Source organism: Gossypium arboreum, chromosome 13 (assembly GCF_025698485.1).
Source record: "Gossypium arboreum isolate Shixiya-1 chromosome 13, ASM2569848v2, whole genome shotgun sequence".
NCBI lineage: Eukaryota > Viridiplantae > Streptophyta > Magnoliopsida > Malvales > Malvaceae > Gossypium > Gossypium arboreum.
The window spans coordinates 101383524-101398667 of record NC_069082.1 but is presented as its reverse complement, the minus strand read 5'-3'; the positions used below and the strand labels follow the sequence as shown (position 1 = coordinate 101398667).

At 33.5% G+C, this 15144-nt stretch overlaps 1 non-coding gene across 1 annotated transcript; it reads right to left on the bottom strand.

Annotated features, from left to right (window-relative positions):
* Positions 1-14511: 14511 nt before the first annotated feature.
* LOC128287328 (small nucleolar RNA R71) lies at positions 14512-14618 on the bottom strand. The gene has a single exon (XR_008278028.1). It is a non-coding gene; the product is annotated as a small nucleolar RNA R71 (small nucleolar RNA).
* Positions 14619-15144: the final 526 nt, after the last annotated feature.

Genomic DNA, 15144 nt, shown 5'->3' with positions numbered 1-15144 from the left:
GAGAAGACTGCTGCTGCATTATGGAAGAGGCTAAAACAAATATGTATGTCAAAAAATTTAACAAGCAAGTTGCATGTGAAGCAGAGTCTTTATGCTCATCGTTTGGAGGAAGGTGCATCTATACACGAACACTTAATTGTGTTTAAAGAAATTCTCTCAAACTTGGAGGCTATGGAGGTTCAGTATGATAAGGAAGATCTAGGGTTGATTCTACTTTGTTCGTTTCCCCCGTCTTATTCAACCTTTAGAGACACGGTTTTATATAGCCGTAAGTCTCTTACAGTTGATGAGGTTTATGATTCTTTGACCTCATATGATAAGATGAAGCATCTTGTGGTTAAACCTGACTTTCAGGGGGAAGGTCTCATTATTCGTGGGAGACAAGATTGGAATGATAATGATGATCATGGAAGGACACAGGAATGCAATCCTCGTGATAAATCTAAAGGTAGATTAAAGTCTTCAAACAGAGGTAAAACTTGTAACTTTTACAAGAAGAAAGGGCACATTAAATCTGAGTGCTATAAGCTACAGAACAAGATTAAAAGGGAGGCTGTGAATCAAAAGGGAAAACAACCAGAAAATTTCGGTGAAGCTAATGTTGTAGAAGAATACAACAATGGTGAACTTCTAGTCGTTCAGTCGACAATTCTAAAGTGAGCGAGGAGTGGATACTTGATTCAGGCTGCACCTTCCACATGAGTCCCAATCGAGATTGGTTTACAACTTACGAAATAGTGTCTGAAGGTGTTGTTTTGATCGGAAATAATGCTTCGTGTAAAATCGCAGGTGTTGGAACAATTAAATTGAAGATGTTTGATAGAGTTGTCAGAACACTTAGTGATGTACGACATGTTTCAGAATTGAAAAGAAATTTAATTTTGTTGAGTACTCTTGATTCAAAAGGGTACAGATACACAACTGAAAGTGGGGTTTTAAAGATTTTCAAAGGTTCCCTTGTTGTGATGAAAGGGAAGAGAAAGACTGCCAAGTTATATGTTTTCTAGGGTTCTACTGTTACTAATGCATCTGTCTCTTCCTCTTCCTTGTTAGATGATGACATTACTAAACTTTAGCATATGCACCTAAGGCATATGAGTGAGAATGGCATGGCAGAATTGAGCAAAAGAGGACTTCTTGATGGGCAAGCAATTTGCAAACTGAATTTCTGTGAGCACTGTGTTTTTGGGAAGCAAAAGAGAGTTCAATTCACTAGAGGAATCCATAACACAAAGGGAACGTTGGATTATATTCATTCTGATCTGTGAAGGTCATCCAGAGTGCCTTCGAGAGGTGGAGCTAATTATATGCTAACCTTTATTGACGATTTTTCCAGAAAAGTTTGGGCATTCTTCTTGAAGCAGAAAAGCGATGTGTTTTCCGCATTTAAGTATTGGAAAATTATGATTAAAAAATAGACGGGAAAACAAATAAAATACTTCCGCATAGATAATGGCTTAGAGTTCTGTTCTGATGAGTTTAATAGATTGTGCAAGTCAGAAGGGATCGTGAGACACTTGACAGTTCACCATACTCACAACGAAATGGCATTGCAGAATGAATGAACAGAATGATCATGGAGAAGGTTCGATGTATGTTGTCAAATGCCAACTTACCAAAGTCGTTTTGGGCCGAAGTAGCCTCTACTGCATGTTTTTTGATCAATCGATTCCGTCCGTTGCCATTGAGAAAAAGACTCCACAAGAGGTATGGTCTGGTAGTCCTGCTAATTATTCTGATTTAAAGATCTTTGGGTGTCCTGCGTATGCTCATGTTGATAATGGAAAATTGGAACCGAGATCCATTAAATGTATTTTTCTTGGTTATAAAGCTGGTGTAAAAGGGTATAAGTTATGGAGTCCTAAAAATAGAAAAGTTGTGATTAGCAGATATGTTGTTTTTGATGAAACTGCTATGCTACCTAACTTATCTCTTAAAGACTCTTCCAATAAAGAAAGTAGGTGGAGTATCAGATTAATACAGAGTCGACTCCTCAAGCTATTACAAAAATTGAGAATAGAGTTGCTTCTTCATCGCAATACTCTATCGCCAAAAACAAAACTAGAAGAGAAATTAAACCTCTAAAGAAGTATGCCGAGGCTGATCTAGTTGCTTATGCTTTAAATGTGGCTGAAGATATAGATGTAGATCAAGAGCCATCTAATTATTCTGAGGCTGTTAGCTATGAAGACTCAAAAAAGTGGATGTTTGCTATGTAAGAGGAGATGAAATCACTCCATAAAAACAGAACATGGGATCTTGTGAAACTTCCTAAAGGTAAAAAGGCTTTTCGTTGTAAATGGGTGTTTAAAAAGAAAGAAGGGACTCTAGGATTTGAAGAACCCAGATATAAAGCAAGACTTGTTGCAAAGGATTATAGTCAAATTCCAAGAGTGGACTTCACAGATGTATTCTCCCTAGTTGTTACGCATAGTTCGATTCGAGCTTTGCTTATTATTGTGGCCATGCATGGTTAACAACTAGGGAGAACATGAGGAGAAAATAAATATTGTAAGGTTAGGTCAAGGATGAGTAATTGGCTTAGTGGTTAAGAGAAAACAAGGAGAAAGTGCAACTCCTGTAAAAACCTAAGCTGGATTCCCTTCTCTTGCAGATTGTCAATTTTTTCTATTTATTCTCCTTCTCCTTATTTTGTGGCATCCATATTAAATTGGATATCTCTGGTGTAAAATCTAAATGATACAAATCAAAATAATTTAAATTTTACAAATCCAAAGTTTTTCCTAAATACCATGTACAAGAAATAACCTAAATCTATGTATACTATGTACAAGAAATAACCTAAATCTATGTATAGATATCCACATTTATAATCCAATTATTACAACAAAAAATAACAAAAACCTAGGTAAAACTTCCATAAAAATCAATAGCATTAAATTATGTTCCCATGAATGTTAGATACCTAACACTTTATTGTTAAAAAAAAAAGATAAAAGTCACCAATCACTTTTGGATTTTTTTACACTTTTAAGATAACTCATATTTCCAATATTTCCAATATTCAACTAGTTAGCCAAGTTTTTCACTTTCCTAAAATGGATAAAAACCAACTGAACTAAAGATATATATATAAATTTCTTTCATATTCTTATGATAAATAATTTCAGAATCCATTTTCAATAGTTTAAACAACCACTTGGATATCAGTTTAACTCAAATACTTACGATGAGCGAATTGAAGGAATCTGAGATGGTGTCAAAGGCAACCATCTCTGCATGCTTGAAAAGTGACAATCTTCCAAGTGATTCTTCATCTTAATCTTCATTTTCTTTTTTATTTTTGTTTACTTGTATGTGGGGTGCGCCTAGTATTCTTCTCCCACTTAAACTCTACTATCATTTCCCAATTAAACTATGATTATTCCAAGGATAATTTAATATGATTAGAACTCTACTTAGCCTATTTAAAAGGGTCTTGTATCCCTGTTTCAAGATGCCAATCAGAAAAAAGGCTTTTCTTTAGGGGTGACAAGATATAGCCGCATATGAGTTTTGGTGAGAGTTTCATTGTTATTATGTAGAGTATTTTATACCCCTTTTTGTGAGTTCCCTATGATTTTGTTTTCCGGTTTACTCTTTGGGATTTTGATTTTTGTATTTGGGGTCATTGGTAATGCCTATTTGGTACATTTAGGCTTATTTTCTACATATTTTACTCTCAATTGTTTAGCTTTTTTTGTGGAAAGTTGAAGCCTCTATTGCCCCTGGTTTTTCCCTCTTTAAAGGTTTTCCACCAAAAATATTTGTATTCATTCTTCTCTATTTTTATTATCTTGTTGTTTATAAGGGTCACAGCCCAACAATCTGAATAGAAGTTTTTACAAGTTAAACAAAAATTAAAGAAGAAAATAAAGATTGAGATAAAGAATAACTGTAACATCCCGAATTAGGGCCTAGTCGGAACAGTGGTTTTGGGACTACAAATCTGACACAATAAATTTTTTTATTATATTTTCATGGTCTACAATTTCACGGGATGATTTCATGAAAATTTCGTTTGCAAATTTTTACGTTTGGGCACTCAATTTGGTTAAAAGGACTAAATTGTAAAAAGTGCAAAAGTTGAGTTCTGCATGTTAGAGGTGTCTAATTGTTATAAAATTTTAAATTGGAGGCCCTTAAATGGTAATTAGACCATTGGATACTTTTTTGGACAAAAATGGATATGAAATGGGTGAAATAGAATATTTTTAAGTTTGGGGCATTTTGGTAATCTAGTAATTAAAATGAATTAAAAACAAAATTAAAAGCCAATTTTTGTCCATCTTCTACCCCATGGCTGAAAATTGCATGGAGAAGACATAGCTAGGGTTTTTCAAGCTTCCAAGCTCGATTGTAAGTCCGTTCTAGCCCCGTTTTTAATGATTTTTATGTTTTTGAAATCCTCGTAACAAGATCTACTCATTTCTACCTATATTTTGAGTTAGGGTTTGTGTTTAAAAATTTACCCATGGATGACATGCATGTGTTTTGATGTCTAATGGTAGAATATGAATGCTTGGGGCCAAAGTGCAAATATGTAAAAGTTTAGGGGTCAAAATATAAATTTGTAAAAGTATGATTTTTGGACCCATATGAATAATGTGACTATTTAGTAAGTTAAATGTGGTATTATAGATCAAGAAAAATGATATTCGAGCATAGATTGGAAATGAATGAGATTATGGACTAAATTAGAATATATAGTCGTACTCAAACCCGAGGTAAGTTCATGTGATTTTAATAATGCAATATTGTATTTGAATGCTAATGCTTCGAAATTACATGAGTTGTAAGTATATATATGTGAATAATTTGATATTATGTCATTATTCTGATGATATAACATGTTCTTGATGTTTTCCTATTATGATGAAAATGTTGGAATGCCATGTGATTATGAGATATTGCTATGTGAATGAAGCCACAACTCGAGTACGTCTGGTAAATGTTTGGAACTTTGATGGAATATGATGTTTCTTTGAAACGAGTAAGTTTGTATGTAAATAATATTTCGATTCTTTTTATGTTATTATCTTTTGTTATTATATTAGATGTGGCTGCCTATAGAATGATCAATTGATGTAAACTACGAATCGAAATTGACTAAGAACGAGTTAGTAAAATGTTGAAAGGTGAAGAATTTCCCAATTGAACCTTCGGAATAGAAGAGATACAAATGACCTATTGTGAGTCACATGTGCAGTACTAAGTGCAGGCTACTACGTGTACCAGATTCATTGGTCGAACGTGTAGTACTAATGCAGGCTACTATGCGTACCCATTAACTTCGATCACATGTGTAGTACTAAGTGCAGGCTACTACATGTACCAGATTAATAGGTCGCATATGTAGTACTAAGTGCAGGCTACTATGCGTACCCGTTAACTTTGATCACATGTGTAGGTACTAAGTGCAGGTTACTACGTGTATCAGATGGTTAAGTCACATGTGCAGTACTAATTGGAAGCTACTGAGTGTACAAGATTGATAGGTCGCATGTGTAGTACTAAGTGCAGGCTACTATGTGTAATATCCCGAATTAGGGCCTAATCGGAATAGTAGTTTCGTGACCACAAATTCGAGATAGAAATAATTATTTTATAATTATTTTGAGGTTTATGATATGATTGCATGATTGTGTGAAAATTTTGTGACGAAATTCTATGCATAAAGTGCTTAAGTTGAAATTAGGGACTAAATCGAATAATTTGCAAAACTTTTATTCTAGAAGTTTTTAGTATGAAATTGCTTTGGAATATTAATGAGGAGGTCTTAAATAGCAATCTGACCAATTTTTAAAATTTTGGACAAAAATGGGCTTATACATGAAAATTTTCAAAGAAAGGTATTAAGGGTATTTTAGTCATTTTGTAATTAAAATTAATTAAAATGGAAATTAAGGCCAAAATGTGTTCATCTTCATCAAGCCTTGGCCGAATCTTACCTCTTTCCATAGCTAGGGTTTCTTCAACTTCAAAGCTTCATAGCAAGTGATTTCAAGCCCCGTTTTTAATGATTTTTATGTTTTTGAAATCCCGGTAGCTCGATTTAGCTTATGCTAGCAATAATTCAACCTAGGGTTCATATTTGGAAAAATACCCATAGGTGAAATTTGTGTATTTTGGTGTTTTATGTAGAATATGAGGTTTTAAATTATGTTAGACAACTTGTGCTACTCGGTTTTAAGTGAAAACGAGTAAAAGGGCTTAATCGGTAAAAATACCTAATATTCATAAGTACATGTTAGAGTGTGAATTTGATGTTGCCATAGAATGGAAAAATGATCAGCATGTCATAAAACATAAGAAAATAGGACGAGGTTTAATTTACGAGCCTTGGGGAAGGGGCAAAATGGTAATTTTTCCAAAGTTCGTACTAAGGGTTGTTTTGATGAATGTATGTATTAAATAAAATTAATTTGATATTATAGATCACGAGAAACAAGATTCAAGTTGTGATCGAGGGAAAAACAAAGTTTATGAGGAATAGGCTCGATTGCTAATATTTTGTATCGAGGTAAGTTCATGTGTAAATAAGATAACATAATTTTTATTTTAAGTGATTTAATGATATTTATATGATATGATACTTATTATCATGAAATAATATGCTTTGTGAATTATTGATTTGTAATATGCAAATTATGTGAATAACTTGATTGATAAGTATGAGATGCTAGCAAGTATCGGTTTCTACATTTCGAAGAAGGTGATTAAAATGTGTAATTGAGAAGAATCCCGTTTAAACCTTGGGAATAGATTAGGGTACAAGTGACATGTCACTAGGATGGTTGAGTTCCGAACTCGTTGAGTTGAGTCCGAGTTCGTGAGATGTAACTAGGCATCCGAGCTCGTTGAGTTGAGTCCGAGTTCACTTATGGATGCAAACGCCCGAGCTCATTGAGTTGAGTCTGAGTTCGTTTATGGGTAGGTTACATGGTAGCTTGGCTACATAGATTTCAAAAGCTATTAAGCTTGTTCAGTTATGAGTATAGCACTTACGTGCACACTATCTGCGTATCTGAAATTATATTCCGATGTGTTCAACGGGAGAATCCTAAGAGAATATGGAGAATACTTAAAATGAAAGTGATTCGATGATGAATGTGTTGAAGATGTGAAAATGGACAGGTATGGGTTTAATTCTTGGTTGAGAACTTGGTAAGACAAAATTGTGGTAAGATAGTAAGTATTCTTATGTTATGTGTGTCTTAATGATGTTTATGTTGGATTGCATGATCATGTTACTTATTATTTTCATGTGAACTTACTAAGCATTTATGCTTACTCCCTCCTTTTCATTTATTGTAGTTTTGACAAGCCGGCTTGAGAATCGGGATAGATCGAAGGCTCGTTCACACTATCCAAAGACCTAAATTGGTAAAATGGCTTGTATATTTTGAATGTGGCATGTATAGCACTATACTCACTTTGTTTAAATGATCATATGATATGGTTATGGTTTGGTAAGAAAAGGGTTTGTAAATTATTAGCTATTGGAATGACTAATCAAGTTTATATATGATAACATGTATGCTTTATGTCTTAACTAAACCATGAAAATCCTTGGAAAGGTAAAATTGGCCACAAAATAGAATCAGACAGCAGCAGTGACGTGAATTTGAAAAATCACTAAATATAGTAGAAATGGAATTAAATGATGAATAAGTTATGAAATTTAAGCTTGATGAGTCTATTTTCGTATGGATGGAACAAAACAGGTAAATGAGTTATATTTTATGAGATATTTAAGTTTTGGTGGAACAGGGTCAGAGTGGTCTCTAAATCCCCTATTTTGAATTTAAAAATTTACCATAAATTTTAAAAAACTAAGGAGTTTTACCTTACATGTATGAAATCCTTATTGAGTCTAGTTTTATGAGAAACAAACGGCATAATCATTGAAACTCTGTACAGGGAGATATCTGATTCGTAATACACAGGAGTCAGAGTAGTTGAACCCTAAAACAGGGGAGAATTTAACTAATAAAATGTACTAATTTTCCTGACCAAAAATTCTATAAAAAATTTATTAGATATATATATGAGTCTATTTTTAGGAAAAATTTACAGATCTTAATTTCAAGTTTCGGAACTCAAGATATAAATTTTTAAGCGACTGTGACGCGATTAGCCAACTTGTCTGGAAATTTTAAAAATAAATTGTTTGAGCTGTTTAATTAATGAATTAAGTTCGTTAACACCTCGTGCTCGACTCTAGCAACGGTCTCGGGTACGGGGGCATTACATTATGCATACCAGAGAGCTTCGATTACAAGGGTGGTATATTCACAGGCCACTGGGTATCTGTTATTATTTCGATGAACTCAACGGGAAATTTACCAAGTGAAAATACATATGTACATGACTATGTTATGAATAAGTTCAAATATATCTATGTGAAAAGTTGTGAGCAATGAGCTCGATAATTAAGGGAATCTTTTGGTAAGATAGAATGGAGTAAGTGAAATTATGTAAAAGTAAAATTTTGAAACAAAACAATTTTGGACAGCAGCAATTGTGTGACTTTGAAAAATCACCAAAAATGGTAGAAATTGAACTAGAGGTTGAATAAGATATGAAATCAAATCTTAATAGTCTATTTTCTCATAAAAGAAACGGTGAAGGCAAAATAATTTCATATTCTGTAATTAGATTTTTGTGAGACAGGGTCAGAATGATTTTGGAATCCCCTATTTTGATTTAGTAAAATCATTAAAAATTGTAAAAAAATAATTATGGGTCATAACTTGCATGTTTAAAATCCTTAATGAGTCTATCTTCTGGGAAAATTAGCAGTTCTTAATTTAGAGTCTCGTACCATGAGATAAATAATTTTTAGTGAAGAGTGGTCGGAACTATCAAACAGTGAAACAAGGGTATATTAAATGAATAAACTGTACTTATTGGCTAGACCAAAAATTCTAAAAATTTTATGGTCAAAATATATATGAGTCTAGTTTCAGATAAAATTAACGGATCTTAATTTGGAGTTTCTTAGCTCCGGATATAAAGAATAGCATGACCAGAAAATCAGCAAAAGTGTAATTATGATTACATTTTCATGGAATCATGTTGATAATTTGCTTATTATTTTCATATGGACTTACTAAGCTTTAAGCTTACTCCCTCCTCTCCATTTCCTTAGTGTTCTCATGTCAGCTCGGGGTTGGAGATTGTTGATGTGCGTGATAAGTTTTATATTTATGATTGAGTGTACTTAAAAACTAACTATTATCACGATAAAGGCAAGCACACCTATCGAACAGTAGTATAGCTTATAGCAAGACCGGAATGTCAAACCCACAGGAACTAAAAGTACTAGTATTAACCTTCTTTTTATTATCTAGCCTAAAAATAAAGGGATTTTCTTTATCTAAACTAATTAACTAAACTAAAAATGCACAGGAAGTAAATTGGGGAAATACTTTTGGGAAAACTGATTGATTTAGACAATACCCAAGAAAGAATCCACGTAGACTTTACTTGTTACTTGACTCTGAACTAGACGATTTATTCACTTGACTCGATCCGTAGAAATCCCTAATTTATATTATTATCTCTCTCGAGACTAACAACGTCTAACCCTAGGTTGATTAATTGAAATCTCTTTCTAATTAAAACCCCTGGTATTGCATTAATTCGATCTATGGATTCCCTTATTAGGTTTGACCCTAATCCTGCAGATTTATGTCGCCCTATGTCTAGGGGTGCAATCAACTCCGCTTAATTATGCTAGATCTACTCTTAGACAGGGACTTTTGCTCCTCTGAATAAGCACATCAATACTTGAATCAATATCCTAGAATATTAAAGCAAGAATTACGAACACATAATTAAGAACAAATCAAGTATTTATCATATAATTCAGAAAATAGTAACAAGATCTATCTTAGGTTTCATCCCACTTAGGTATTTAGGGAATTTAGTTCATATGTGTAAAAGAAAACATCTCAGAAGAATAATAATAACAAAACATAAAGAAACCCAAAAAACCCTAAAGGAAATTGAAGGGAGATCTTCAGTCTTGAAGGAGAATCCGACTTCTAAGATGGATCAATCGGCTTTCTTTGAGTAATTCCTTGCCTCCCACTCCGTGTGTTTCCTCTAGGTGCCTCCTCGGGTGTTTATATAGGCTTTAGAATGCTTCAAAACCCTTAAAAGTGGCCTTTTTCGAGTAAAACTAGACTTGGGCTCGACAGGGACACGGCTATGTGCCACGCCCGTGTGGGGTGGCTTAGGTCGTGTTAAAGTCTTCTAAATAGACATGAGCATGTGGTCTACCCATGTGAGGAAGTCCAAGCCGTGTTGATTTCCCACGTTGACCCATTTTCTCCGTTTTTGGCCTATTTCTCGCTCTTTTTACTCTCCTATGCTCACCTAAGTATAAAAAATGAAATTAAAGGAGTAGGAGCATCAAATTCTAGAAATCTAATGATAATTCATCCAAAAATGTGATAAGCATGGGATAAAATATGTATAAATTATGACTTATCAACCGTCGAAGGCAACATCACACTATCAAGCCAACAACTCTAGAGTATTGTCATATGTGTATTAAATACTTTCAAGTGAGTGGCATGCATAAGGACTAGTTTTTATGTTAGATGTTGTTATGATTAGTCAAATGTGTCGGCTTATATTGATTTATTGTATAAGGCCATGAGATGTGGCCTAAATGGTTATGGCTTATAAGCCTAATTATTATTGCTATGTGTTAAAGTTTGTGATGTGTTTATAATCGGTTGTTATGAATGATTAGTATAACACATGTACATGATGAATGCTCTAAGACCATTCGAGGTGGTCATGGCCATAAAATGAATGTGTGTCATGGTAGTAAGTTGATAATGATTGAATATGGAAAATTGTAGAATGTGAATTGGAATGTCTAACTAGGTGTAACATGAGTATAGGTAATAAACACATGTATGACAACATGTAAATGCTTTAACAGAATTTTACTAAAGGATGATTAAACATTAAATTTATGTTACAATGTGTGTCTATAATGTGTATAATTATGGGAGAGAATTAAGGACAACATAAGGCATGAAAAATAGCCTAAGTGTTGGTTACACGGGCAGAGACACGGCCATGTGTCACAGCTGTGTGGAGGACACGATCTAGCACACGGGGGTGTGGCTTGGCCGTGTGGATCAATTTGTTTTGCTGACGTCATAAACAGAGAGTTACACGGCCTGAGGACACGGGCGTGTTGAACACACACGAGCGTGTCCCTGTGCCCACACGGGCGTGTGACCCTGTTTCATGAAAAATTCTCTAAGTTTTCCTAGAGCTTTCAAAAGTCCTCGATTTAGTCCTGAACCACCCCGATGTATGTTTTAGGCCTCGAAGGCCTGTATAAGGGACGATGTACATGTGTTTGAAAATTTTTAATTTGGATGAAATTTTATGGCTCGATTTTGCATGTTTGTGAACGTTTAAGTCCAGTAACGCCTCAAACCCTATCCCGGCTTCGAATACGGTAAGAGGTCTTACAATAACTTAGAGGATTTTCATTGTCCAAGCATACATAGATGGTGGGCCTTTGACTCCATGCCAGATTCCTTCAATTCACACATCGTAACTATTTTGAGTTAAAGTGATATGCAAGTGATTTTTTAGACTATTGACAATGGACTCTGGAATTATTTATCATCAGAACATAAAAGCAATTTATATATTTTTAATTGAGATTGTTTTTTGTACATTTTAAGGAAGTGAAGAACTTGGCTAATTTTTATTCTAATTTTATTATTTAAATATTGGAAATATGAGTTGTCTTAAAAGAGTAAAAAAATCAAAAAGTAGTAGGTAGCTTTTATTATTTTTTGATAATAAAGTGGTAGGCATCTAACATGCATAGGGAAAGACAACTCATATTTCCAATATTTAAATAATGAATTTAAACTAATAGTTAGCCAATTTCTTGACTTACCTAAAATGGATAAAAACCAATTGAACTAAAAATATATATAAATTGCTTTTATATTCTTATGATAAATAATTTCAGAGTACATTTTCAATAGTCTAGCAAACCACTTGGATATCACTTTAACTCAAATAGTTACGATGAGTGAATTAAAGGAATTTCACATGGAGTTGAAGCCCACCATCTCTGCATGCTTGGAATATGACAATCGTCTAAGTGATTATTCATCTTAATATTCATTTTCTTCTTTAATTTTTGTTTTCCTTGTATGTAGGGTGTGCCTGGTGTTCTTCTCCTAGTTAAATTCTGCTATATTTTCTTAGTTAAGACTTGATTATTCCAGGGATATTATAGTATGATTCGAACTCTACTTAGCCTATTTAAAGGGGTCTTGTATCACTATTTCAAGATGCCAATAAAAAAAAAGGGATTTTCTTTATGGGCGACAAGTTGTTACCGCATATAAGTTTTCGTGAGAGTTTCATTGTAATTATGGAGAGTATTTTCTCCACATTTTACTCTTGTTTGTTTAATGATTTAGTGGAAATTCGAAGCCTCCTTTGCCTATGGTTTTTCCCTATTTGAGGGTTTTCCATGTAAAATATTTGTGTTTGTTCTTGATAAATGATAAATGTAACATGTTTTAGCCTCACTTTTAATTTGTTTCTGGATGATTATTTGATTTAAAATGGTGAATTTTATGCTCCAAACCTTTAAATTAATGTTTCTATACTTAGAAGAGCATTTGGGAGCACAAGGTGTGAAAAAGATAAGAAATCACAAAATCGGAGCAAGTTTCAAGAGCCACATGGGCTGAGCCATTCCAGATAGGCTAGACACACGTCTATGTGAGCCACGTAGGGTTCCAGATGACCATGTGCCAGACCATGTGGATTTCACAAACTACACTCCGTAAACGCGAAAAAACACAATTTTTAGGTTTTTTGGGGTAATCTAAGACCTATATATACCAAATATAAGAAGAGGGGAGTAAGCTGTCAGAGAATATTGGTGAAAAGAACTCGAAAAACACCATTGATGTCGAATCTGGAGTAGATTTCCATCAAGATTGAAGATCTCCTTTTGATTTCTTTGAAGTTTATTAGGAGTTCCTTTATTTCTTACGGTTATATTGTCTTGAGGATGTATTTATTTGCAATTATGAACTAACTTTCTAAATACCTACGGTAGATGAACCCTATGATGAATTCTATCTTTTGATTTTTGTTTTATGCAATAAATACTTGGATCTTGTTCTCAATTATGTGTGTTTAATTCTTTATTTAATATTTCTAAATTATTAATCCATGTTTGTTGTGCTTAATTCAGAGGAGGAATATAATTTATTTAAGAGTAGATCTAGCATAATTAAGAGTAGTTGCATACAATACTAGAAATAAGATGACATAAATCTACCGGATTAGAGTCAAACCTAATAGGGGGATCCATAGATCAAGTTAATGCAAAAATAGGGGGTTTTAATTAGAAAGAAATTTCATTTAACAACCTAGAGTCAATTACTCTTACTCTCAAAAGAGATATTAGCATAATCTAGAGATTTCGACGGATCAAGATACTAAGTGAAAATTTTGTTTAATTCAGATCGATAATGACAGATGAAGTCTAGGTGGATTCTTTCATGGAGATTGATTTGCTTCTTAGTTGTTAATCGTTTATTTTCATGATTTGTTCTTTGTTATGTTCTTCAGTTAATTAATTAAATTAATTCTAGTTTTCATCAATCACTCCAATTTGTTGGTTAAATAATAGAAAGGCAGTAATTACTTGTATTTTTAGTCTTTGTGGGAACAATATATGTGCTCACCATAACTATAATATTAATTGATAGGTACACTTACCTTTGTCAAATTTTTAGTTGGTTAACGACCGCATCAAGTTTTTGGCGTCGTTGTCGAGGATAAAATAATCGGTAAACTTTATTTCTGTTAATTTAACTATTGTTTATTTTTATTTTCATTTAATTTTTACATTCTAATTTTTTTCATTTGTTTGTTTTTGGAAAGTTCTTCTAGTTTATGACTAGAGGAAACCTATTAAATCAATTACTTTTTGGCAGTGTGATTGAAAATACTACTCACAGAATTCGTAGAGAAATTAGAGAAGCAAGACAAAGTCAACAAAATATAGTACACATTCAAGAGGAAAATGATATTATTGTGGTGGTGGGTGATAATCAAAATAATCAGCTACCTCCTGCACGTCCTATCCCTCGAACTATATGGGGTTGAATCAAGTATTGTGAGAGCTACCATTAATGCAAAAAATATTGAGCTAAAGCTGAACAGAATTCAGATGGCACAACAATATGTTCAGTTTGATGGTTTGCAAAATGCAGATTCGAATACCCATTTGGCTAACTTTCTAGAGATTTGTGACACTTTCAAGATCAATGTCATTATTGATAATGCCATATGCTTATGGTTGTTCCCATTCTAATTGAGGAACAAGGCAAAATAGTGGTTAAATTCATTGCCATGAGACTCTATCACGACTTGGGATCAGATGATTGAGAAGTTTCTTTTTAAGTATTTCCTATTAGCTAAATAACTAAGTTGAGGAATGATACCTCTTCTTTTTCTCAAATTGATTTGGAGACATTATATGATGCATGGGAGAAATTTAAGGTTCTTTTGAGAAGATGCCCTCATCATGGGTTATCTTTTTTGTTTCAAGTTCAAATCTTTTACAATAGTTTGAATATCTCAACTACGCAATTAATTGATGTAGTAGCTGGTGGAACACTAAATAATAAAACACCCGAGGATGCTCAAGAGTTTATTAAAGAAATTTCACTGAATAACCATCAGTGGCAAGTCATGAGAGCAAAACCAATTAAAGTAGCCAGTGTTTTAATATAGATGCAGTTGCTATGTTGGCAAGCCTAGTGGAAGCACTGAATAAAAAATTTGATGGTTTGATTTTAAGCAGGTAAATCTAGTGATGCAATGCGATGCGGATTGGGTGGAGATGATTACTCCTGAATATTCACCTTTCAAGTCTAACATGGATCATGAGCAAGTCAAATTTTTGGGTAATAATTCTAGACCTTAAGATAAGCCCTATAGCAATACTTATAATGCAGGATGGAGGAATCATCCAAATTTCTATTGGGGTGATTGGAACGACAGAAATGTGCAAGTGTACACAATTGCAACAAGTAATAAAGTGAGAAGTAATTGTCG